The following is a 25040-nucleotide window of genomic DNA, read 5'->3' as shown; positions in this document are numbered from 1 at the left end:
CAAAAATCTCAAAGGAAAAGTGGGAATATCATGTAATGAGACGTAAGGACCAGGGAAAAGAACAAAAGAACCAGGACAAAGAAAGGAGGGAAGACCTGGAGAATAGGCCTTAGAAAGGAGGGCAACAAAGACATGGAAGCCCCCTCAGTTGGATGGGGGCTCAGCCAGTGCTTATGCTTCCGAGAAAGCCCACAAGGATGTTGCAAATCTGGGGGAGCCACATGCTCTTCACACCAAAGCTGAGACAGGCAGCTCTTGCTGGTGCCCTTACAACACACCGCGTGTAACAGAGCCAGTCATCCCGGGGGCCGCTCTTCCATCCTGCTATTTGCTAACACCTTTATTGCCTCCAGTTAGTTACTCACACCGCTCTCATTCCCATCTGTCAAGGAGAGCTCCCTTCCAACATTCTGTCCTTCTTTGCTTCTACAGAAGAGATCCTCCCGGTGTGATTGCAAACCTCAGAGCTGATACAGAGCTTCGAGATGAGGCAAGTTTGGAGTGGGGTGAGCAATGATTTTCTCATTTCCTGGTTCCAAGAAGCAAGGGGGATGTGACTGTAAGATCCTTCCTGAAGCCCTCCTGCTGAGATAGCTGTAGAGGGGAGAAGGGAATGAGAGCACCATGGCTGGCTGGCTAGAGACTTGTCTGTTCAGGCCCTCTATAACCAGGGCCTGGGGTCACTGCCTGGATAAAGTGTCAACAGCTGTAATTGACTCTGATCACGTCACAGATGTTTACCCACCCAGCTCTCCCGCTAGCACTAACCTACTTCTGCTTCACGACTTCCTCTGTTCTTCTCCCTCCTCCTAGGGCCGGACAAGGCAGGTGATTACTATTTAAGCAAGAGATGGCACTAATATGAATATCTCTGGTCAGGTGATTGATGTCACAGACCGGTGGGCTGCAAATAACTCTGCTTCGGGGTTTTTGGTGGGCAAAATTACGCATTTGTTTTCCCTGCTCGGTAAGGCCCATACATTCACTTAATTCTTGCCACATTCCTGTGGAGATGTCCGGTGTGCCTTCATGTTAACCTCAAGATCCCCTGAGGAGGGAGGTCACAGGTCACCAAGCAGAGCAGGGACTGTCATCATAAAACAAGTCATATTGCCTCACTGACACTTTGATCAACATCTAGAAAGGAAAGAAATAAGGGCTGGGTTTTGTCTGCCACCTACTTCTGCCTACAATGGAAAACATCACAATGCAAAGAAGAAATGTTGTACTTGTGAAATTAAAAAAAAATGTTTATGTCTCTATTCTCAGTGATGGGCTAGAGCAAATTACTGATGGCTCAATTCAGGGTGATGATGATAATGTTTGTTAAAATTTACTCATTTTTCTTTTTTAAAAGTATCTGTACCTTAAGGCAACAGAAGAAGAACAGAGAGTCAAGCACAACCCAGAGTTCCAGTGCCAAATGAGTCAGTATGTGAATTATCTGCAGTGAAGACTCACCTCAAGACAAGCCCAAAGACCCCCCTGCAGGTAGGAGAGTCCGAGTGCTGTGACGTGTGGCCAAGCCCCACACCCTATTTCTGAGCTGCTGCAGCCACACTTGAGGTCAGTGGGAGGGCAGTGGGCACTAAATACCTTTGCTGCCTCTCCCAACAATCCTAACTCAGCTGACAAACGAAGACCTTGCTCCCAGAGGCAGTGGAAGCCTGATGGATTCTCTACAGCTGCCTATTGTTTCTGGCAATATGACCTCTTTTGGCATGATTGTTTGAATTGATGATAACATTTTTTTTTTTAAGTTCTTACTGAACTTTTTACTCTTAAAAAAAAAGAGCAAAAATGAACAAGGGTGAAGTTCACCCAGCACACAAGAGGTCTCCCAAAAAGTCCTTGTTCTCTGTCTTCTTTCTCTATACATTTAGAAAAAAAAAATAGATCTGCATTTATCTGTCTGATATTTTTCCTTTGGTTGGAGGCACCCAGCTGGCAAGCAGAAGTCATCTTTGGTGATTAAGTAGAATATCTACCCAAGTTCCAGGAGCTCCAGAAACCTTAATGGCACTTTGGCAAGCATGGCAGCAGTAATTGTACAGCAGGTACAATGGATGGGGGATGTTGGGAGTGCAAAGAGCTGTAATCTTCTCCCTTCTTTCCCCCAGCAGCTCTGAAAAAAGTGGACTAGGATCTAAATTAGGTGTTCTTTTAGATTACAATTTGTCACACCTAGTGCAAGTGACACCTTCAGGCTGCCAGATTCCAGCTGGAAATTTGCTGGTGTTTAGAGATGGCAGTTGGCTCATTGATTCATTGAATTGGTCATCCAAATAACATGGATCATGCCCATCAAAAAGATCTGTCAGTCTTTGGACACAGGGATCGTTGGGTGATCCCTGAGATATAAAAGAGTAAGCTTGGGATTATCACCGCTAAATGACTGTTTATTACGGACTTCTAGGCATAGGGCATACCCTAGATGTTTTCCGACCTTTACCTTTGATAGAGTATTGAAAACTAGATTTGATGTTCCTTGTGAAGGATTAAAGAAACTGGTTCATCATACCCCCAAGAGGAAAATTAGGAATTTCCCCCACAAATTTATAGTACCATATAGATGGACCTTCTTCTCATCTCCCTCGCACTGCCTTGAGTTGAGGGAAATGGAGTTGGGCTAAAGTTGTGCTAATTTATGTACCGCGTGCATGCTAAGTCACTTCGGTTGTGTCCGACTCTTTGTGACCCCTGCACTGTAGCCCTCCAGGCTCCTCTGTCCATGGGATTCTCCCGAGAATACTGGAGCGGGTTGCCATGCCCTTCTCCAAGGGATCTTCCTGACCCAGAGATCGAACCTGTGTCTTTTATACCTCCTGCATTGGCAAGTGGGTTCTTTACCACTAGCACCACCTACAAATGCAAGGCATCATATGGATAAAAGATTAATTGAACATGGGCCATCCTTGACCTAAAGGGAGAAAAACCTTTTCACATGCAATTGCAATATAAGAATAATTCTGGTAACAGTGGTATGAGAAAATGGACAGTCTATGGTAAGTTGTTTATAAGATCCCAGAAAGAAAAGTTATTTCCTGAATATAAAAAGATAGATATAAACATAAGTTAAAGATAATAATATAGAGTTTTTAAAAATGCAGGCACTGCTTTGTAAATGTTAGAAAACAATTGAGACAAGAATTCTAAAAATTGAGCAAGCAAGATGGATTAAGCTAATATAGTAGATAGTAATTCCTTAGACTCTTGAAAATGGTAGTGTTTGAAGTTTGCTTTTTTTTATTAAAGATTCCAGGAAACTAGAGGCTTTTGGGTAATGTTTAAGTCATTGGGAATTGATCTGACATTTAATGGCAGAACGTTGACTGTCTAAGGTCAATGGGTCAGGTCACCTCCATTACCTAACCTTAGCTGGTCTCTCTTTCCATGACATGTCAGAGTATTGATCTGGGTTATTATGTGAGGTTGGGCATGGAGTTCTCTATCTTTATTTTAAACTTCTTAAAAAACAGAGTCTAACTAATATATTATATCCTGCCATGATTTGCATTTTTATGTGATCCCACTGAAGGGGTGTGCTCTGTCTCTTATTTGTCCTTCAACTTTGCCTGTACTCCCTTGACAAAACTTGAGTCTTCTTCTGACACTCTCTACCCAATGTCCATTCACTGGGGGTCTTTCTTAGCATTCTGTAGGCTTTTATTTTATGTTTTGCCTTCAAACTTCATTGATCCTCCAAACTTCAGTGATGCTACAAGAAGTGTAGTCAGTTTTGATGTTCACTGAGCTGTGATACTGACTCGAATAAAATTTGCTATCTATATTGATAAACCTGCCTTTACATTTCAGACCCATTTTCAACAGAAGTGTCCTAGCTTAACTGTGATATATATTCAACCCTTACTTATATACTTTCTGTTTGGACTCTGTTTGAAGATTGCTTTTTTTCAGTCTATCTGTTAGTCATGTTTTATCTGAATGTGGAAATGCTGGGCATTGGCTTCATAGGTTCAAACTCATTCTTAGATTTGAACAATGAAGGAATGATATTTTTTATATTGAAGTATAGTTGATTTACAATGTTTTGGTATACGGCAGACTGATTCATTTATGTGTACATATATATATATGTGTGTGTGTGTGTGTCTGTGTGTATATATATGTATATATATATTCTTTTTCACATCCTTTTCCATTATAGGTTACTACAAGATATTGAAAATAGTTTCCTATGATGTACAGTAGGAGCTTGTTGCTTATTTATTTTATATACAGTAGTGCATATCTGTTAATCCCCAACTCCAAATCCATCCCTCCCTCCCACCCCGCTATTTGACAACCACAAGTGAGTTCTCTGTGTTTGTGCATCTATTTCTATTTCATAAATAAGTTCATTTGTATCATATTTTAGATTCCACATGTAAATGATATCATGTGGTATTTGTCTTTGTCTGACTTTACTTAGTATGATAATCTCTGCTGCTGCTGCTAAGTCACTTCAGTCGTGTCCGACTCTGTGCGACCCCAGAGACGGCAGCCCACCAGCCTCCCCTATCCCTGGGATTCTCCAGGGAAGAACACTGGAGTAGGTTGCCATTTCCTTCTCCAATGCATGAAAGTGAAAAGTGAAAATGAAGTTGCTCAGTCGTGTCTGACTCCTAGTGACCCCATGGACTGCAGCATCCCAGGCCCCTCCGTCCATGGGATTTTCCAGGCAAGAGTACTGGAGTGGGGTGCCATTGATAATCTCTAGGTCCATCCATATTGCTGAAAATGGTGTTATTTTGTTATTTTTTATAACTGAGTAATAGTCCAATGAAATAATAATTTAATTTAATTTCTAACACTAAAATATAGTGTTAGACTAAATATAGACTAAAATATAATGTTAGTATTAGACACTAAAAATATAAATATTTTTATCTTTTCCAAACAGCTTTCAGATATATTTTCTTATTTTACTCTCATAACTCATCTAGGAAATAAGAGTATACACTAATTTATGAGATCAAGAAAATACATTCTCATTACAGATGAATAATATATAGGAATACTTTGCTCTGCAAAGGGCCCAGAACAATTGATTCTTGAACCTGCATCTTACTCTGTGCCGTGCTCACACTCTCTGCTGTGTTAAACTCTTTGTGACCCTATGGACTGTAGCCCACCGGGCTCCTCTGTCCATAGGATTTCCCGAGCAAGACAACTGAAGTGGTGCCTTTCCCGCTTCAGGGATCTTCCCGACCCAGGGATCGAACCTGTGTTTCTTACATCTCCTGCATTGGCAGGAGCCAATGGGCAAAGGGCCCAGAACAATTGATTCTTGATTCTGCATCTTACCCTGTGCCGTGCTCACACTCTCTGCTGTGTTCAACTCTTTGTGACCCTATGGACTGTAGCCCACCGGGCTCCTCTATCCATGGGATTTCCCAAGACTACTGAAGTGGTGCCTTTCCCGCTTCAGGGATCTTCCCGACCCAGGGATCGAACCTGCGTTGCTTACATCTCCTGCATTGGCAGGTGGGTTCTTTATCACTAGTGCCACCTAGAAAGGTGTGGTAGAGATTACAAGTTGTCCACCCCAATCTGCGCTCCACTGCTTCTGAAGTAAGATCATGTCATAACTGGGATGAAGCTTTCCAGCCAATGACTGTATTTTCCTGCTTCCTCTGCAGCTGGTTGTGACCCTAACACTAAGCTCTCTCCAGAGAGTGTGAGCAAAAGTGATAGATACCATTCAAGACTTGCCTTGAAAACTTGCACGCTCACTTCTACAGCTTTTATTTTTCTTTCCCATGGACTGAAATGGTGATGACAGGATGGACCTTAAGAACCACGTGTTGAAGATGGAAGGATTAGTCTCATTCTGGGTGGGGTTCCTGCATGACTGAGTGGAGCGGGGTCTCCCCACTATCTCCTTTCCTTCTCAGATTGTTAGTTAAAAGATAAATTCACTTGTCTTTTATTTCAACCACTACATTTTCAGGGATATTTGTTTAGTAGTTTAAATAATATGGACAGCTACTTGATCTGACTAGGAAAACCTTCAAGAGCATTTAGGTCAGGGCTGATGATGAGACTGAAAATGATCAAGTCCTGACTTTTCACCCTCTCTCCATCATATATTTGATGGGGAGGAAAAAGGTTAGGAGCACAGGAGAGGAGGATGAAAGATAGGTAGGTCAAAGGTGAGGGAGGCAGTGTAGGGCAAGAGTTGAACTACCGAGATGTTTTCACTTCCTCAGAAATGAGTGAACTAAAAACGTTTTTTTGAACCAAAGAGGGAGGCAGCTGGGGGAAGTACGGAGCTGGAGATTGGGTTTAGCAGATGTAAGTTTATCAAATGGATAAACAACAAAGCCCTTCTGTATAGGCAACTATATTCAATATCCCATGATAAACCATAATGGAAAAGAATATATTTGTGAGTCACTTTGTGACAGAAATTAATAAAGCATTATAAATCAGCTATAATTCAATTAAAAATTTTAATTGAACAGAAACACCCCCCCCACCACCTTTTTTAAAAAATACATATAGTCTTCATTGAGTATTCTAAACTCATGGGATCTTACCAGCTAATAAATTCTAAATTCCTTGTGTTTGATTCACTCTGTTCCAGTGAGTCAAACACCAAGAATTTAGCCAGGGTTCTAAAATAAGCACTAGGAGAGCAGTCTCACTGGATTGCTAGTGTTGCAGAAAGTAACCTTCACGTTTACTTCTTAAGTCTTTTCCAGTCAAATTGTGCCTTTTTTCTGTAACATGTGTCACTTAGATTTTATCTTAGTAGGTCATCTCAAAAGTCTCGCGTGCTAGAATCCAGAGAAATAGAGAGATAAGCATCACCAACACTTATTGTTGATACAACTACTTAATATCGTCCAGAGATTGCTCACACAAATGCATTCACATGAGAACAGGGCCAGATAGAGACTTTAAAGGGCTCTCACAGGTGAAACCATGGGGGGAGTATGTGCCTTAACCCACAGTCATCACTGCCCTAATAGTATCTGACCTGAACCTGGCAGAGCTTCAGAAAAAGCCATGTGTTCAGGCTAAAACGAGAATGAGAAAAAAGGAGAACGTTGCTCTTTTCTAATGTGGTAAATAGGGCATGAAAGTTTTATAGTTTGCTAGTAGAACCAGTTTTACAAGTTTCCTATTTACCCATAGGGCTAACTTAGCCTTAAGGGAGAAAACGATGTTTTTAGTCAGAAAATGCCTGAAGATTTTTGGTAGAATGTTTGAATTTGGTACACAGAATGAAGAGCTAGATTAAAGTTGTTATGTCTACATTTATTGGGACAAAGTGGAAACTAGAATTATTGCATTAAAATTTTGCGCATGTGTGCCATGCTTCCCATGTCTGTTTTTGGCAAGGGGAAGTGAAAAAGAAGGCTTCTTATGTGTCCCCTTAAACTCTATAGACTTAGGGGGGCCCAAACCCTCTCCATTGAAAATCTGAATATAACTTCACAGCTGGCCTTCCCTATTCAGGGCTCTACATCCACAAACTCAACCAGCATGGATCATGTAGCACTGTGGTAGTGGCTTAGTTGCTAAGTCATGTCCTATTTCTTGTGAACCCCATGGACTGTAGCCCACCAGGCTTCTCTGTACCAAGGATTTTCTAGGCAAGAATACCGGAAAGGGTTGCCATTTCCTTCTCCAAGGATCTTCCCAACACAGGGATCAAACCTGGGTCTCCTGCATTGCAGGCAGATTCTTTACCAACTGAGCTACTGTAGTACTGTAGTACGTATTTATTTTTAAAAAAGATCCATTCATAAGTGGACCCGTACAGCTCAAACCTGTGTTGTTCAAGGGTCAACTGTATTACTTTGGTAGAATCCTCATATTCATTTAAATTGCTCTCCCAGATTGTTCATTTTAAATATTAAGAAGTGATTATTCATTTAATGGAGCCGGGTCTTTGACTTTTCTCGGTTTGGAGAAGAAATAACTTTAAGAAATTCCCCACCAGGTATCAATATGTGTGCCCCTCTGGATGAGTGTGTGAGAGAAAGACAATGACAGAGAAATGACACAGAGAGAGGAGACAGAAACCATGATGTCTTAAGGTAATAAAATCACCTGCAAAGCTGTTGAACAATAGTATATTTGCACATCAAGTTTCTTTTTCCTTCAAGTTTCAGTATCACTCAGCTGAGTTGACTTCTCAGTATGTCTGCTCTTGCCGACAGTTCTGAGGAGAGAGCAGAGCAAGAGACAGACGAGGAGAAAAGGACTCTATGTATGTTTATACGTACAGTTCATCTTATTCATTCCTCTGTGTTCATTCAGTTAGTGGGAAGAACTCTCATATCAGTTCTTTCCTTTAACAACTTCTCTGTTTTGACGAAGATGAATCAACGTCAGTTTTTTGTGACCCTTAGGGAAATATTCTATATCTAGTGATGAAATTGATTTTATTAAAGCTAGTGTGAAATCTCTGATTCCCCAGGAAGAAAATTATATTTTTCTTCACTGAAGATTGAATCAGAAAAAAATAACCTGAATAAATATTATATTCAATTTTAAAAGATATAAATAGAGAGTATGCAGGGATTATCTTTAAACTTCAAGCTGGGAACTAAATACACTTACACATTGACCTAGAGGAGCCTGGTGAGCTGCAGTCCATGGCACTGCAGAGTCGGACACGACTAAGCAACACCAGTATTTTACATATTCTTAATTGAGAATAGTGATAAAATTTATAAAGACTCACTAATAGAGTGTTATCTGCTCATAAATTTCATTACACTTAAATAACATTTTTTTCTGAATCAGGAACAAAGTGTCTTTCTTCCTTCCTTTGTTTGAGGAGCTAAAATAAGTTTTTGTCCTTAACTTTTATCTTAAAGCTCTGCCTATGCAGCTCATAGCCGGTTTTACAAGATATCTTTAGGTCTTCTTCCACAAGGACCTCTCTGATATTTAGAGCCAATCCTGGCAGGAGTTTTGAAGTTTTAAAACAATCACAAAGTTTTCTTGTTTCAAATGATTCTCCAGGACTGTGAGAACTCAGGTATGCTGGAAAGGTACTTGAAAAGAACAAGAAGTTCAAGATGGCTTTGTTCTATTCAAATTAGAGTAGCTGCTTTACTGCTACAAATATTTTCTCCCCCAGTAAAAGCTGTTTCTCTGTGTTTTTCCCCATCCCCCAAACTTAGCATTTTAGATCACACATGCACACAAGAAATGTAGCAGTCCTATCAACAAGTAGTCCATATTTTTGTTAAGTAAACTGGGGAAATTAGAACTGATTTCTTATTACTGAAAAGATGCTGTTGTCAGAATAAATGACTGCTTGAGCAAGAAGGGGAAATTCAGCCGCTTGTCACCGCCCTCCCCCCCCCCCCCCCATCTCTCAGGGCAAGGCTGCATTCAGGCTAAAAATGAAAGGCTGACCAGTTGAAAATGAAGAGTCTTTTTTTTTTTTTTCTGGGCCTCAGTTTCCTCATCTATAAAATGGGAACGTTGATTCCACCTTCTGTGTAGTTTTTCTTTCTTTTTTTTTTTAATGTAAATCCAACTATTCCAGAACCACGGTTGAAACCACTGTCCTTTCTTCAAAGAATTGCCTTTGTCCTTTTGTCAAAAATTGGTTGACTCTATTTGCCTGAGTCTATCTCTGGGCTCTCTATGCTGTTCCATTGATCAATGTGACTATCCTTTTGCCAATATTACCTTGTCGTGATTGGTTTCCTCCAAATTTGTCCTTTTTCAAAATTGTTTTCACTATTCTATTCCTTTGCCTTCCCATATGAATTTTAGAATAAAATTTTTGATATCTATAAGGAAGCTTGCTTGGATTTTTTTTTTTTTAACATGACTTTTCCCTTCCCTATCTCAGTCCCCAACTCATCACAGCTTGCCTAATTCTAACTATCCTTCAGCACCAATGCTACATTCTTAGTCTTGCTAGATCTGCTCTTTCCCTCTCCTGTGCTGCCTCAGCACTTTGTCTCAACCTCTTTAAAGCATATAGCATGTCAGTCTGATACTAGTTTCATATATATATATATATTTTTTTTTTTTTTAGTTTTTATTTAAACTTTTTTTTTTTTAATATATATAGGTCTTTAGTTTCTTTAGGTAGATATATTCCTAAGTATTTTATTCTTTCCATTGCAATGGTGAATGGAATTGTTTCCTTAATTTCTCTTTCTGTTTTCTCATTATTAGTGTATAGGAATGCAAGGGATTTCTGTGTGTTGATTTTATATCCTGCAACTTTACTATAGTCTTTGATTATTTCTAGTAATTTTCTGGTGGAGTCTTTAGGGTTTTCTATGTAGAGGATCATGTCATCTGCAAATAGTGAGAGTTTTACTTCTTCTTTTCCAATTTGGATTCCTTGTATTTCTTTTTCTGCTCTGATTGCTGTGGCCAAAACTTCCAAAACTATGTTGAATAGTAATGGTGAAAGTAGGCACCCTTGTCTTGTTCCTGACTTTAGAGGAAATGCTTTCAATTTTTCACCATTGAGGATAATGTTTGCTGTGGGTTTGTCATATATAGCTTTTATTATGTTGAGGTATGTTCCTTCTATTCCTGCTTTCTGAAGAGTTTTTATCATAAATGGATGTTGAATTTTGTCAAAGGCTTTCTCTGCATCTATTGAGATAATCATATGGTTTTTATTTTTCAATTTGTTAATGTGGTGTATTACATTGATTGATTTGCGTATATTGAAGAATCCTTGCATCCTTGGGATAAAGCCCACTTGGTCATGGTGTATGATCTTTTTAATGTGTTGTTGGATTCTGATTGCTAGAATTTTGTTAAGGATTTTTGCACCTATGTTCATCAGTGATATTGGCCTGTAGTTTTCTTTTTTTGTGGGATCTTTGTCAGGTTTTGGTATTAGGGTGATGGTGGCCTCATAGAATGAATTTGGAAGTTTACCTTCCTCTGCAATTTTTTGGACGAGTTTGAGCAGGATAGGTGTTAGCTGTTCTCTAAATTTTTTGGTAGAATTCAGCTGTGAAGCCGTCTGGACCTGGGCTTTTGTTTGCTGGAAGATTCTTGATTACAGTTTCAATTTCCGTGCTTGTGATGGGTCTGTTAAGATTTTCTATTTCTTCCTGGTCCAGTTTTGGAAAGTTGTACTTTTCTAAGAATTTATATATAACAATTATAAATATATATGCACCCAACATGGGAGCACCGCAGTATGTAAGACAAATGCTAACAAGTATGAAAGGAGAAATTAACAATAACACAATAATAGTGGGAGACTTTAATACCCCACTCACACCTATGGATAGATCAACTAAACAGAAAATTAACAAGGAAACACAGACTTTAAATGATACAATAGACCAGTTAGACCTAATTGATAGCTATAGGACATTTCATCCCAAAACAATGAATTTCACCTTTTTCTCAAGCACACATGGAACCTTCTCCAGGCTAGATCACATCCTGGGCCATAAAGCTAGCCTTGGTAAATTCAAAAAAATAGAAATCATTCCAAGCATCTTTTCTGACCACAATGCAGTAAGATTAGATCTCAATTACAGGAGAAAAACTATTAAAAATTCCAACATATGGAGGCTGAACAACACGCTGCTGAATAACCAACAAATCACAGAAGAAATCAAAAAAGAAATCAAAATTTGCATAGAAATGAATGAAAATGAAAACACAACAACCCAAAACCTGTGGGACACGGTAAAAGCAGTCCTAAGGGGAAAGTTCATAGCAATACAGGAACACCTCAAGAAACAAGAAAAAAGTCAAATAAATAACCTAACTCTACACCTAAAGCAACTAGAAAAGGAAGAAATGAAGAATCCCAGGGTTAGTAGAAGGAAAGAAATCTTAAAAATTAGAGCAGAAATAAATGCAAAAGAAACAAAAGAGACTATAGCAAAAATCAACAAAACCAAAAGCTGGTTCTTTGAAAGGATAAATAAAATTGGCAAACCATTAGCCAGACTCATCAAGAAACAAAGGGAGAAAAATCAAATCAATAAAATTAGAAATGAAAATGGAGAGATCACAACAGACAACACAGAAATACAAAGGATCATAAGAGACTACTATCAACAATTATATGCCAATAAAGTGGACAACTTGGAAGAAAATGAAGAGTCTTTATATATTCTTTGGGACTCAATTCTTATTTCATTGTCTCCTAGGAAGAAGTCTGTGTTTTCCCTCCCAAGCAACGAGCAGCAGAGGGTATCTTTTCTTGGACAAGCTGAAATTTGTCTCCTTGTCAGAGGACACGGATGAGGTCAGAGAAGACGTCTGCCTCCCAGAACCAAAGTGCAGAAATGGTGATTCTGGTTCATGACAAGAATGACAAGTTCTCATCAGCAGAGCAATCTAGCAAGACACCATCTTGCTCACTGGACCACAAATCGTAGCTTTGATTTAAAAATTATATACAGGACTTTTTGAGCCATGCCAAGGACCCCTTTCCCATTTTAGTGTCACCAGTGATTAGTTTGCTTATTACATGTGATATCATTTTTTAAGAGCCACGAAACTATGCAAAAAATAGAAAGACCATAATATGGTCCAAGGGGATACCACTGCTCAAAAAGCAAAAATGCTAGTGGATTAAACATTAAAGTCCTCTGCATGGGCAGAGGGGCCCGGTGGGCTACAGTCCATGGCGTCGCAAAGAGTCAGACACGACCGAGTGACCAACACACTGCAGGGATTAAAAAGAGTAAACTATTTGAAACTGAAGGAATGTGATTGGAATATTTCTACATGTCTTTTCGCTTAAACTTTTTATTTTGAAAAATTGAAAATGTACAGAAAATTGCAAGTACATGCATATGTCCTTAATGTTGGTGGTGTTGTTTAGTCACTCAGTCATTTCCAACTCTTTTTACAACCCCGTGGACTGTAACCTGCCAGGCTCCTCTGTCCACGGGATTCTCCAGGCAAGAATCGCACTGGAGTGGGTTGCCATGCCCTCCTCCAGGGGATCTCCCTGACCCAGAGATTGAACCGCATCTCCTGCAATGTCTCCTGCATTGCCAGGCAGGTTCTTTACCACTGCTGCTGCTGCTAAGTCACTTCAGTCGTGTCCAACTCTGTGCGACCCCAGAGATGGCAGCCCACCAGGGGCGTTCCAGGGAAGAACACTGGAGTGGGTTGCCATTTCCTTCTCCAATGCATGAAAGTGAAATGTGAAAGTGAGGTTGCTCAGTCGTGTCTGACTCTTAGCGACCCCATGGACTGCAGCCTACCAGGCTCCTCTGTCCATGGGATTTGCCAGGCAAGAGTACTGGAGTGGGGTGCCATTGCCTTCTCTTTACCACTAAGCCACCAGAAAAGATACAAATAGGGTATCTTCTATCCATAGTGGCTATTTGGCACTTGGAAGCGACTAGTCCATTCTGAGCTGTCCTGTTCTATATGCCTTTCTAAAATTAAATACTTCCTAGAGTTTTCTGAAAAGTGAGTAGAATCTTGGCCCCTAAACCAAGCAGATAAAAATTATATATATATGTATAACATATTACATATACACAAATATACATGGATTTATATTAATAAATATAAAGAACATGTATATGTGTATCTCTGAGTACATATGTTTCTCCATGGATCTAGTCTTCATTATCAGTAAATCACTGAGAAAAAGGTGATTGTTTAGAAAGGCAGGATGAAAGGGTAGTCGTTCAGCTTTTAAAATGTTATTCATATTTCTCCTAATGAGTAGATCAAAGTTTTATGATAGTTTTATTTATTCTCACATGAAGTATATAATAAAGTAGAAATAACAGACTATTTCTTTTTTGTAAAATAAAACAAAAATATGTATCAAAAATGGAAAATTTAAACGTCAAGACAATGGTGATAATGATTTTACAAGAGAGTTTAGATCTGAAACTTATGTGTTTGAAATCTTTTTTCTTCCTTTTCCTGCTCCAATGCAAGCTAAAACATAAATATTGAATTGTTAATTCATTTGTAATGAGGTCTAAATCCAATATTCAATATCCAAAGATTCAATACATTGTTGGTAAAAAGGGGGCTTCCCAGGTGGCATTAGTGGTAAAGAACTTGCCTGCCAATGCAGGAGATGGAGATATGAGACACGGCTTTGACCCCTGGATCGAGAAAATTCCTTGGAGAAAGGCACAGCAACCCACTCCAGTATTCTTTCCTGGAGAAGCCCATGGACAGAGGAGCTTGATGGGCTATGTTCCATAGGGTCACTAAGAGTTGGATGTAACTTAGCAAGCATGCAGTTACATACCCAAAGGAATGCTGTTTGCTTCTAATTAATCCCTCTCTTTGCAAGATGATTTTTCATGATTTTTTTTTTAAGTACACTTTTATTACTATCCACGGAAGTGTTACATCATGCTTCTTGGTAAGTAGATTTGAACCTTGAAACTGACAGACTTGTTCAAAACCAAACAGGATGATGAGATTGATAAAACTGCCTGTATTAGTCTGCTTAGGCTGCCATAACAAAATGTCACAGATTGCATGGTTTACACAACAGAAATTTATTTCCCACAGATCTGGAGGCTGGAAGGCTCAAGATCAAGGTGCCGTCAAGGTAGGTTTCATTCTGAGGCCTCTTCTTTAGGTTGTATGGGGCTGCCTCCTGACTGTGTGCTCACTTGGCCTTCTTTTAGTGTGTAAGCTTGGAGAGAAAAAGAGAGAGAGAGATTTCTTCCTCTTCTTATAAAGCTACCAGTCCTATCAGATTAGGGTCCCACCTAATACTTGAGCTTAATTTCCTTCTGAAGAGGATGAGATGGTAGGATGGTATCACCAACTCAATGGACATGAGTTTGAGTAAACTCTGGGAGTTGGTGATGGATAGGGAAGTCTGGTGTGCATGACTGAGCGACTGAACTGAACTGAACTGAACTGAAGTCCTCCGGAAGACTATCTCCAAACATAGCCAGTTTGGGGAATATGATTGCAACAGGTCAATTTTTGAATGATACAATTTAGTCCCTAGCACTATCTGAATTTTTGACCCTCCAAAAGGCACTAGTCATTAGAAAAACAAGGCCAGTTCCATGCATATGTTCGTTTATGGCTTAAACAGCCTAAATGAAAGCGAAAATATGATATACCAGTGTTGTTTGAGAAAATATTCTAACCACTCCTCTTTTAGTTTCAAATCTATAAGGTAAGATATTTCTTTTGCAGGAAACTTGAAAAATGGAGAAAAAATGAAGAAAATTGAAACTATAGTATATTATTAAAACTCTCTGAGAAGCATTTTTGAGAGTGAAAGCAAGTGGAAGTGAATGTGAAATCGTTCAGTTCTGTCTGACTCTATTGTAGCCCACCAGGCTCCTTCTTCTTCCATGGAATTTTCCAGGCAAGAATACTGTAGCCTGCCAGGCTCCTCTGTCCATGGGATTTTCCAGGCAAGAATACTGGAGTGGGTTGCCATTTTCTTCTCCAGGAGATCTTCCTGACTCAGGGATGGAACTCAGGTCTCCCGCATTGCAGGGAGACTCTTTACCCTCTATGCCACCAGGGAATTTTGACAGTACTTTTTCTAAATATATATAAAATATATATGTTTATTTCTAAATATATATAACACATATTTATATATATATATTTCTCAAGCTTGGAATTATATATCTGAGAAATATTACATCATGTTTTTTTGTACTTAAAATTTTATTGTGAAAATTTTTCAGAAAAATAATTTGGGGAATTACTGTTGTTTTCATTTTTCATTGTTTTATATGAGACCATGGATTTATCCTTGTTTTCATTTACTCATCTTTGTGCATAAATATTTGGTGCAGGTCTAATTATTTTCTCAGCATAATTCCCAAAGAGGAAAATTACTAGGTCAGAAGATGTCAATAATTTTTGATACTTGATTCATATTGCTGAATAGCTCTCCAGCAATATTGTATCACATGAAACTCTTACGTGATATTTGAGAGGGACAAGTTCATTTGCCAGCACTAGTCATTATACTTAAAAACATCTTTCTCAATTTGTAAAGGAGTCTGAATCTGGTTTCATTTTGCAACTGAGAATTGACTGTGTGTGTGTTTATTAGACTTTTTCTCCATTTGGAATTGTCTATTCCCATTTTTGCCTGTTTTTCTTTTCATGGAGTCACTCCATGAAAAGTTTCCTTAGTAATTTGTTTTTCTGTTGATTTATTATTATTCAACTGTTTGTCATATAACACTGCAGTTTATTTTTGCCAGGTTTGCTTTATATTTGTCTGTATTGGGTCTTGGTTGTGGCATGCCAATCTTTGTTGAGTCATGTAAGATATTTTGTTGCCATGCACAGACACTAACTGTGGTGGGTGGGTTCGGTAGTTGCTGCCTGCAGACTTAGCTGTCCTGCAGCATGTGGGTGGGATCTTAGTTCCTCGACCAGGGATTGAACCTGTGTCGCCTGCATTACAACGTGGATTCTTAACTAGAGGACCACCAGCCAAGTCCCCTGCCAGGTTTTCTTTTGACTCTTGATTTTGTGTATTTACTTTATAGAAATTTTCACAACTGTAGTAAATCTATCGATCTTATCCTGCCTGGAAATGATTCTCAAATTTAATGTGCATCACGATCTCTTAGTATTTTCACTAAAACACGGATTTCTGGGCTCTACTATCAGGGAATATTTTTCAATAATCTTTTGGTATGGCTCTGGCAACCATTTCAGCAATAACCCAGCTGACTTTAAATGAAGTAATTAATGAATCACACTGCGAAATATTGCCTTGAAATTTCTTACTTTGCATTAAAACTTAGATAAGGCTTCTCATGATAATATCACATATAAATGAAAGTGTGAAAGTGTAGGTCACTCAGTCGTGTCCGACTCTTTGCGACCCATCAACTGTAGCCCACCAAGCTTCTCTGTCCATGGAATTCTCCAGGCAAGAATACTGGAGTGGGTAGCCATTCCCTTCTCCAGGGGATCTTTCCAACCCAGGGATAGAACTCGGCTCTTCTGCATTGCAGGCAGATTCTTTACCATGAGCCACCAGGGAAGCCCAATAGCTATCTATATTTTCTCTTGTTTTCTCACATAGTCATTTTTCTACATCTATCTACTTAGTTCTCCTGGAATTTATTTTACTATATGTTGTATCCCAAAACTTGAACCGTTTTCCTAGCACAATTCGTTGAACAGCAACATGTTTCCTCAATAATTTATAATTCCAACTTTATCCTTTACTACAATTTTATAAATATTTGAGCCCTTTGCTGTACATGTTTTTCTGTCCCACTGAATTGTCTATTCTGGATACTGTTTTCATTACTGTATCTTTTTACTGTAACTGTTACTATGAAAAATATCCTGTTCTCAGGATTCTTCTTAGAACTATTTTGGCAATTCTCACCTATATAATTTTAAAACAGTTTGTCATATTAAAATAATTTTTAAAAGTTTATTGGAGCTGTATTTAATATATAAAATATATATATTTTATATCACATCTGTGCAGCATTGTAACTTCTCACCTAAAACTAAGCCCCAAAGGCCACACCTACTAATACTATCATCTTTGGGAATGAAGATTTCAACACATGAATTTTAGGGGATAGAAATATTCAGATTATAGCAACCACAAAGGAAGTTTGAAACCTGTATGGAACTCTGCAACCTCTATGGAAACCCTTGTCTCTTTCCAGCCTCTTATGGCTTGCTGGCCAACTTTGGTGTTCCCTGGCTTGCAGTTGTATAATTCAATTGTCACATGGCATTCTCCTTAGTAATGTATATGTGTATATATATAATTATTAAAACTTTAGAAAATCAGGATATATTTTTATTAATATAAACTCCTAAGCTATTCCAATCAATATTAAAACATGGATACTGATACAGGTTTATTAGATTTTCTCTGTGTAGTCCTCACATATATACATATATTTGTATACATGAAAATATAAAATTTTTCTCATGCTTTGTACTATTTCGCAAGATTCCTAATACTCCACAGTTACTAAGGTAGGCAATGTTGTCATAAGATGTCACAAGAGGTCTGAAATGAGACAAGCATTTGCAATCTATAACCTAATATATCTTTTTCCTTCAGAATTTAGAAAATAATTTTATTTTTTCTATGATTAAGTAAAAAGCTGTTAAAATTCTATTTCCCTTCAAAAATTTCCAGTATAATGAAGACTTCTGAAAAGTTTAAAATTTTCTATGCCAAGCAGGTTCCCTGTATTTAAATATTTATGAGTATATGCAATATATGTCCTCTCTAAAACACAAATAGAATATATTTTATTATTTATTAAGAAAAATTTTGATTAATTAAATAGATATTAGAATTGTACATCACTTTAAGGTTGTTTGATTCAAAAGAGTATTTGGTTTCAGTAATAACTTGCATTATGAAAATACTTCAAAATGTGATCTTATTTCCTTCTCATAATCTCTCCTCAGGAAAGTAAACAGGAACCATTAAAGACGAACCTAGTGCTTCTCAGGGTTAGTTCACTGACTCAATCCAACTCTCAAGTGTGCTGGCCTTTTTCCTTTTAAGGACAGAGAAGTCCTGTCTGTGAAGACCATGGTGTCATGCACAGGGAAGCCGCAGCCAGGAAGAGGAAAATCATCGCCTGACCAGGTGCAATATTGCCCCCATCAGGAGCATCTCTGTAATGGAAAGTTGCAATGACTTGTCCAGCTGTTAAAAGAGCAGGAGTTATCTGTTTTGTATATAAAAAAAGGACTTACTGTGTATAGCACAGGAACTCTGTTCCATACTCTGGAATGACCTAATGGGAAAAGAATCTAAAAAAGAATGGATATACGTATAACTAATTCCCTTTGCTGTACAGCAGATGCTGACGCAACAGTGTAAATCAATTCTACTCCCATAAAAAATTTTTCATAGGTTATATTAGCTAATAGTATAGTCTCTAAATAAGAAAATGGCTGCTATAAACTAAGAATAAATGAGCTTTATTTTCAGGACATAAATAAAGAAAGAACAGGGGTGCAATCAGGCCAGAGAAAGAACTTTGATCTTCATAAACCAACAGACAACAAATGTAGGAGAGAAATCATTATTTTCTATCAAAACTGGAAGCCCAAATGAATCCTCCCTGATTTAATGTGCAGATTCTGTTATAACGGGTGCCAGCCACAGGGGTTTTCCAACTGTCTCATGATTCTTGAGCAACCTTGCCTTTTCATTTGGCTCTTAGCTGAGCAGGCTGTGGGCTTTCTTGTTTAAATTAGGGAAACTCCCCTCTCCTGGGCACTGGTTGGTGGGAGAACTCCCGGACTTAGGAAGGGGAGCTGCTGTACTTGACTCTAAATGACCCTGAGACTTTGGAACCTTCTGGATAGCACAGTTGCTTACTCTCTTTTTATCAATCTGAAAACCCAGTCAAGCGATACATTTCCAACCCCCTGACTGTCTCATGACCAGCTTGTAGGTATTAGGTCAAACCGTCCAGAAGGACTGTCATAAAGTTGTTGATTGGACTCTGTCTCAGGACAAGTTTATGGTGTCCTGGCAACCTTTATGCTCACATCACCAGCTCTGAGAGGTCAAGGGTATTATGTAGAATCGTAATGTTCTTAAAACTGAATCATGAACTGGGCTATGAGTAGTCTGCTTGTCCCTGATCTAACAGAGAGCATGGCAAATGGCCCAGCTATGTATGCACGTCCCCAAAGTTAAGACGGTAGAAATGAGAAAAGGGTTAGTCAAGGAAGCGAAAGCTTCTACAAAAGCCAAGTCAATACCAAAGAAGCTGTCCATCTCTCTACAGTTGTCGCATGTGCCCAAACATTCAGCTAGGTTTTACTTCTTCTTTTCCAATTTGGATTCCTTTTATTTCTTTTTCTGCTCTGATCAAGACAGTATGGTACTGGCACAAAGACAGAAATATAGATCAATGGAACAAAATAGAAAGCCCAGAGATAAATCCACACACATATGGACACCTTATCTTTGACAAAGGAGGCAAGAATATACAATGGATTAAAGACAATCTCTTCAACAAGTGGTGCTGGGAAAACTGGTCAACCACTTGTAAAAGAATGAAACTAGAACACTTTCTAACACCATACACAAAAATAAACTCAAAATGGATTAAAGATCTAAACGTAAGACCAGAAACTATAAAACTCCTAGAGGAGAACATAGGCAAAACGCTCTCCGACATACATCACAGCAGGATACTCTATGACCCACTTCCCAGAATATTGGAAATAAAAGCAAAAATAAACAAATGGGACCTAATTAAACTTAAAAGCTTCTGCACAACAAAGGAAACTATTAGCAAGGTCAAAAGACAGCCTTCAGAATGGGAGAAAATAATAGCAAATGAAGCAACTGACAAACAACTAATCTCAAAAATATACAAGCAACTCCTACACCTCAATTCCAGAAAAATAAATGACCCAATCAAAAAATGGGCCAAGAACTAAATAGACATTTCTCCAAAGAAGACATACAGATGGCTAACAAACACATGAAAAGATGCTCAACATCACTCATTATCAGAGAAATACAAATCAAAATCACTATGAGGTACCATTTCATGCCAGTCAGAATGGCTGCGATCCAAAAGTCTACAAGCAATAAATGCTGGAGAGGGTGTGGAGAAAAGGGAACCCTCTTACACTGTTGGTGGGAATGCAAACTAGTACAGCCACTATGGAGAACAGTGTGGAGATTCCTTAAAAAACTGGAAATAGAACTACCTTATGATCCAGCAATCCCACTGCTGGACACACACACTGAGGAAACCAGAAGGGAAAGAGACACGTGTACCCCAATGTTCATCGCAGCACTGTTTATAATAGCCAGGACATGGAAGCAACCTAGATGTCCATCAGCAGATGAATGGATAAGAAAGCTGTGGTACATATACACAATGGAGTATTACTCAGCCATTAAAAAGAATTCATTTGAATCCGTTCTAATGAGGTGGATGAAACTGGAGCCTATTATACAGAGTGAAGTAAGCCAGAAAGAAAAACACCAATACAGTATACTAACACATATATATGGAATTTAGGAAGATGGTAACAATAACCCTGTGTACGAGACAGCAAAAGAGACACTGATGTATAGAACAGTCTTATGGACTCTGTTGCAGAGGGAGAGGGTGGGAAGATTTGGGAGAATGGCATTGAAACATGTATACTATCATGTATGAAACGAGTCGCCAGTCCAGGTTCGATGCACGATACTGGATGCTCGGGGCTGGTGCACTGGGATGACCCAGCGGGATGGTATGGGGAGGGAGGAGGGAGGAGGGTTCAGGATGGGCAGCACATGTATACCTGTGATGGATTCATTTTGATATTTGGCAAAACCAATACAATATTGTAAAGTTTAAAAATAAAATAAAATTTAAAAAAAAAACATTCAGCTAGGTTGATCTGGAGCAAAATAAAGACAAATGTTATATATGTAGTTTGTTCTAATATAAATGTCACTGTTACAGGACACGAGCTCTCTAGGAGAATCCTTCTGTTTCTATTAATCACACTTTCTTTTGAAACGATAACTAAATGTAAGTGATGTCATTCTACTGCAGATTTTGCTTTACAAATAGGCTTTGAGCATTTAATTATATATGATGGATGTTAATATTTCTATGTTGTATGTGAGAAAGGTTATTATAGTACACAATGTAGTAAAATATTTGTTTTATGGAAAGAGAAATACTCAATCATTTTAATTTACATTCCTGGGCAACTTGGGTCATTCTGCCCCAAGAAGTTCTATTTTCTAAAGAATAGTCTATGGGGTGACTTCCTCATAGATTCAGGTTATAGCATGAAACACACAACCAGGAGACTTTTGCCATGCATAGTACCTTAATTTTCTAGAACAGGACAAAAGACAGTTATAATAAGTAATTTTGAATAAAACTCTGATTTACTATATTATTTTTAAAGACCTCTGTGAGTTTGAGATAATTAGCCCAAATTTTATGCCCTGATATGGTATGAAGAACAAAAAGGAATCTGCTAGTGAAATAGTTTTAAGTGCAATTTTAAAACAATACATTTAAGACTAATTTTTTTTCCTATGATCAAGGAAAGACAAAATACCAAGTTGTCTTTAGGAATATATGTTGGTATGAATGCATTTATTTCAATTAAAGAGAGATATGATACATAAAAAATAATGATAGAAGATTAAATGATATCTTAAATACAGGTAGAGAAAGAGGTCTTTCTCCCTGTCTGTCTCTCTCTCTCCTTTTTTTTTCTTTTTGAGCCAATAGGGGAGAAATTAGAGTGGCCAGCAGGGGGCTTCTTTTAGTTTTCTCCTTTAAGCACTAAACTGAAAATATGTTTGAGTCTTGAGTTTTATACACAGGGAATAAAGTCTAAACAAAACATGTTTTTCTTCTCTTTATTGTCCTTTCCTACTTCCCTTCTCACCACTATTTTTTCTCAAGACCTGTAAAATGTGATCCCTGATGTTTAGGTGGGCCACTGCTGGCTCTGCATCCACCCCCATGCCCAATTAAAATTTTATTTTTGAAAACTTCCTGGCAGGCTGGGGAGATTTGGATGATAGGCTTCCAACCAGATATAAATTAAAATTAAATTAAGAGCAAAGGAGTATAGTCTGGTTTGATGATTTAAATGATAGAGAAACTAGTTTCACCCTGAACCGTTTGGGAAGGACTTTCTGAAATGATGGGCTTGAATAATAGTATAAAAGTTAATGAATGGCCATGTAATGTGACATTTTAAAAGAGTATTATGTTTTTGCAGGAATTTGAGAGTGTGTGAAAGGCCTCCATAACTAATAAGCAGATTCTGATCCATTTGGGAACATAGCTCCAAACCATCTTCCCATCCTGTTTGATTTGCAAAAAGTTTTACTTGTTTTTTACCTTCTTGCAGGGAGGGGGGGCATTTCATAAATGTAGGCTCAATAACTTCACTGATAGTATATAACAATATACCAGAGAGCGAACTAGAGGGAAAATTGTGGCATTTTTGTGTTATCCAATTGAAATCTCAAGATAAATTGAAACTGACCTCCTATAATTTTTCAAATAACCATTGGGTCCTGACAGAGGAGGCAAGCAAGATATCTATAAGCATTTTGAAGTCAGTAATTTCAGGTTCAATACCCATTGTACAAAATTATGTTAGGATTTTGTTTAACCCTGAGAAAATGAAACTTCAATTGTCAGGGTAATACAGGTAATACAGAACATTAGTGTCATGTTTCCCAAACTGGGACTTGGGTTTCTGAAACCTCAAGATGAGCCTACAGCTTCTTTCTGTTGTACTGATTTACATGGGGATTTGGGGGAAAAGAAGATAAGTAAATTAACTGTTAAAAGATTTCAGATACTTTTATTCTAACTTAACAATACCATGATATGCAGTGTGATATAAAATTTAAACGATTTGTCTAAATAAAGTATGAATCTTCAAGAAATTTTGAACTTGCAGTCAGTTCAGTTCAGTCATTCAGTCGTGTCCGACTCTTTGCCACCACATGGATTGCAGCACGCCAGGCTTCCCTGTCCATCACCAACTCCTGGAGCTTCTCAGACTCATGTACATCGTGTCAGTGATGCCATCCAACCAGCTCATCCTCTGCCGTTCCCTTCTCTTCCCATCTTCAATCTTTCCAGCATCAGGGTCTTTTCAAATGAGTCAGTTCTTCGGATCAGGTGGCAAAAGTATTGGAGTTTCAGCTTCAGCATCAGTCCTTCCAATGAATATTAAGGATTGATTTCCTTTAGGATTGACTGGTTGGATCTTCTTGCAGTCCAAAGGACTCTCAAGAGTCTTCTCCAACACCACAGTTCAAAAGCATCAATTCTTTGGTGCTCAGTTTTCTTTATAGTCCAACTCTCACATCCATACATGGCTACTGGAAAAACCATAGCTTTGTCTAGACAGTCCTTTGTCAGCCAAGTAATGTCTCTGCTTTATAATAAGTTATCTAGGTTGGTCATAGTTTTCCTTCCAAGGAGTAAGCGTCTTTTAATTTCATGTCTGCAGTCACCATCTGCAGTGATTTTGGAGCCCCCCCAAAATGAAGTCTGTCACTGTTTCCATTATTTTCCCATCTATTTGCCATGAAGTGATGGGACCAGATACCATGATGTTAGTTTTCTGAATGTTGAGTTTTAAGCCAGCTTTTTCACTCTCCTCTTTCATTTTCATCAAGAGGCTCTTTAGTTCCTCTTCACTTTCTGCCATAAGGGTGGTGTCATCTGCATATCTGAGGTTACTGATACTTCACCCGGCAGTCTTGATTCCAGCTTGTACTTCAGCCAGCCTGGAATTTTGCATGATGTACTCTGCATATAAGTTAAATAAGCAGGGTGACAATATACAGCCTTGACATACTCCTTTTCCAATTTGGAACCAGTCTGTTGTTCCATGTCCAGTTCTAACTGTTGCTTCTTGACCTGCATACAGATTTCTCAGGAGGCAAGTAAGATGGTCTAGTATTCCCATCTCTTGAAGAGTTTTCCACAGTTTGTTGTGATCCACATAGTCATAAGCTTTGGCTTAGTCAATAAAGCAAAAGTAGATGCTTTTTCTGGAACTTTTCTTGCTTTTTCAATGATCCAACAGACGTTGGCAATTTGGTCTCTGGTTCCTCTACCTTTTCTAAATCCAGCTTGAACATCTGGATGTTCACTTTCTTGCACTGTTGAAGCCTGGCTTGTTGAATTTTGATCATTACTTTGCTAGTGTGTGAGATGAGTGCAATTGTGAGGTAGTCTGAACTTTCTTTGGCATTGACTTTCTTTGGGATTGGAATGAAAACTGACCTTTTCCAGTCCTGTGGCCACTGCTGAATTTTTCAGACTTGCTGGCATATTGAGTGAAGCACTTTCACAGCATCATCTTTTAGGATTTGAAATAGCTCCACTGGAATTCCACCACCTCCACTAGCTTTATTCGTAGTGATGCTTGCTAAAGCCCACTTGACTTCACATTCCAGAATGTCTGGCTCTAGGTGAGCGATCAAACTATCGTGATTATTTGGGTCATGAAGATCATTTCTGTATAGTTCTGTGTATTCTTGCCACCTCTTCTTAATATCTTCTGCTTCTGTTAGGTCCATACAATTTCTGTCCTTTATTGTACTTTTCTTTGCATGAAAT

At 38.4% G+C, this 25040-nt stretch overlaps 1 long non-coding RNA gene across 1 annotated transcript; it reads left to right on the top strand.

The window, feature by feature from the left end:
• The first annotated feature begins 1471 nt into the window (after window positions 1-1471).
• LOC147380227 (uncharacterized) lies at window positions 1472-23357 on the top strand. Its single transcript, XR_015167478.1, has 4 exons — window positions 1472-1491; window positions 1937-2057; window positions 12123-14515; window positions 18358-23357. It is a non-coding gene; the product is annotated as an uncharacterized LOC147380227 (long non-coding RNA).
• The last annotated feature ends 1683 nt before the right edge of the window (window positions 23358-25040 follow it).

This window comes from Bos grunniens, chromosome 1 (assembly GCF_055505025.1).
Source record: "Bos grunniens cultivar Pamir isolate PY7600 chromosome 1, Bosgru_T2T1.0, whole genome shotgun sequence".
Classification (NCBI taxonomy): Eukaryota; Metazoa; Chordata; class Mammalia; order Artiodactyla; family Bovidae; genus Bos; species Bos grunniens.
The sequence above is the reverse complement of the archived record's forward strand: the minus strand, read 5'-3'. Positions and strand labels throughout refer to the sequence as shown.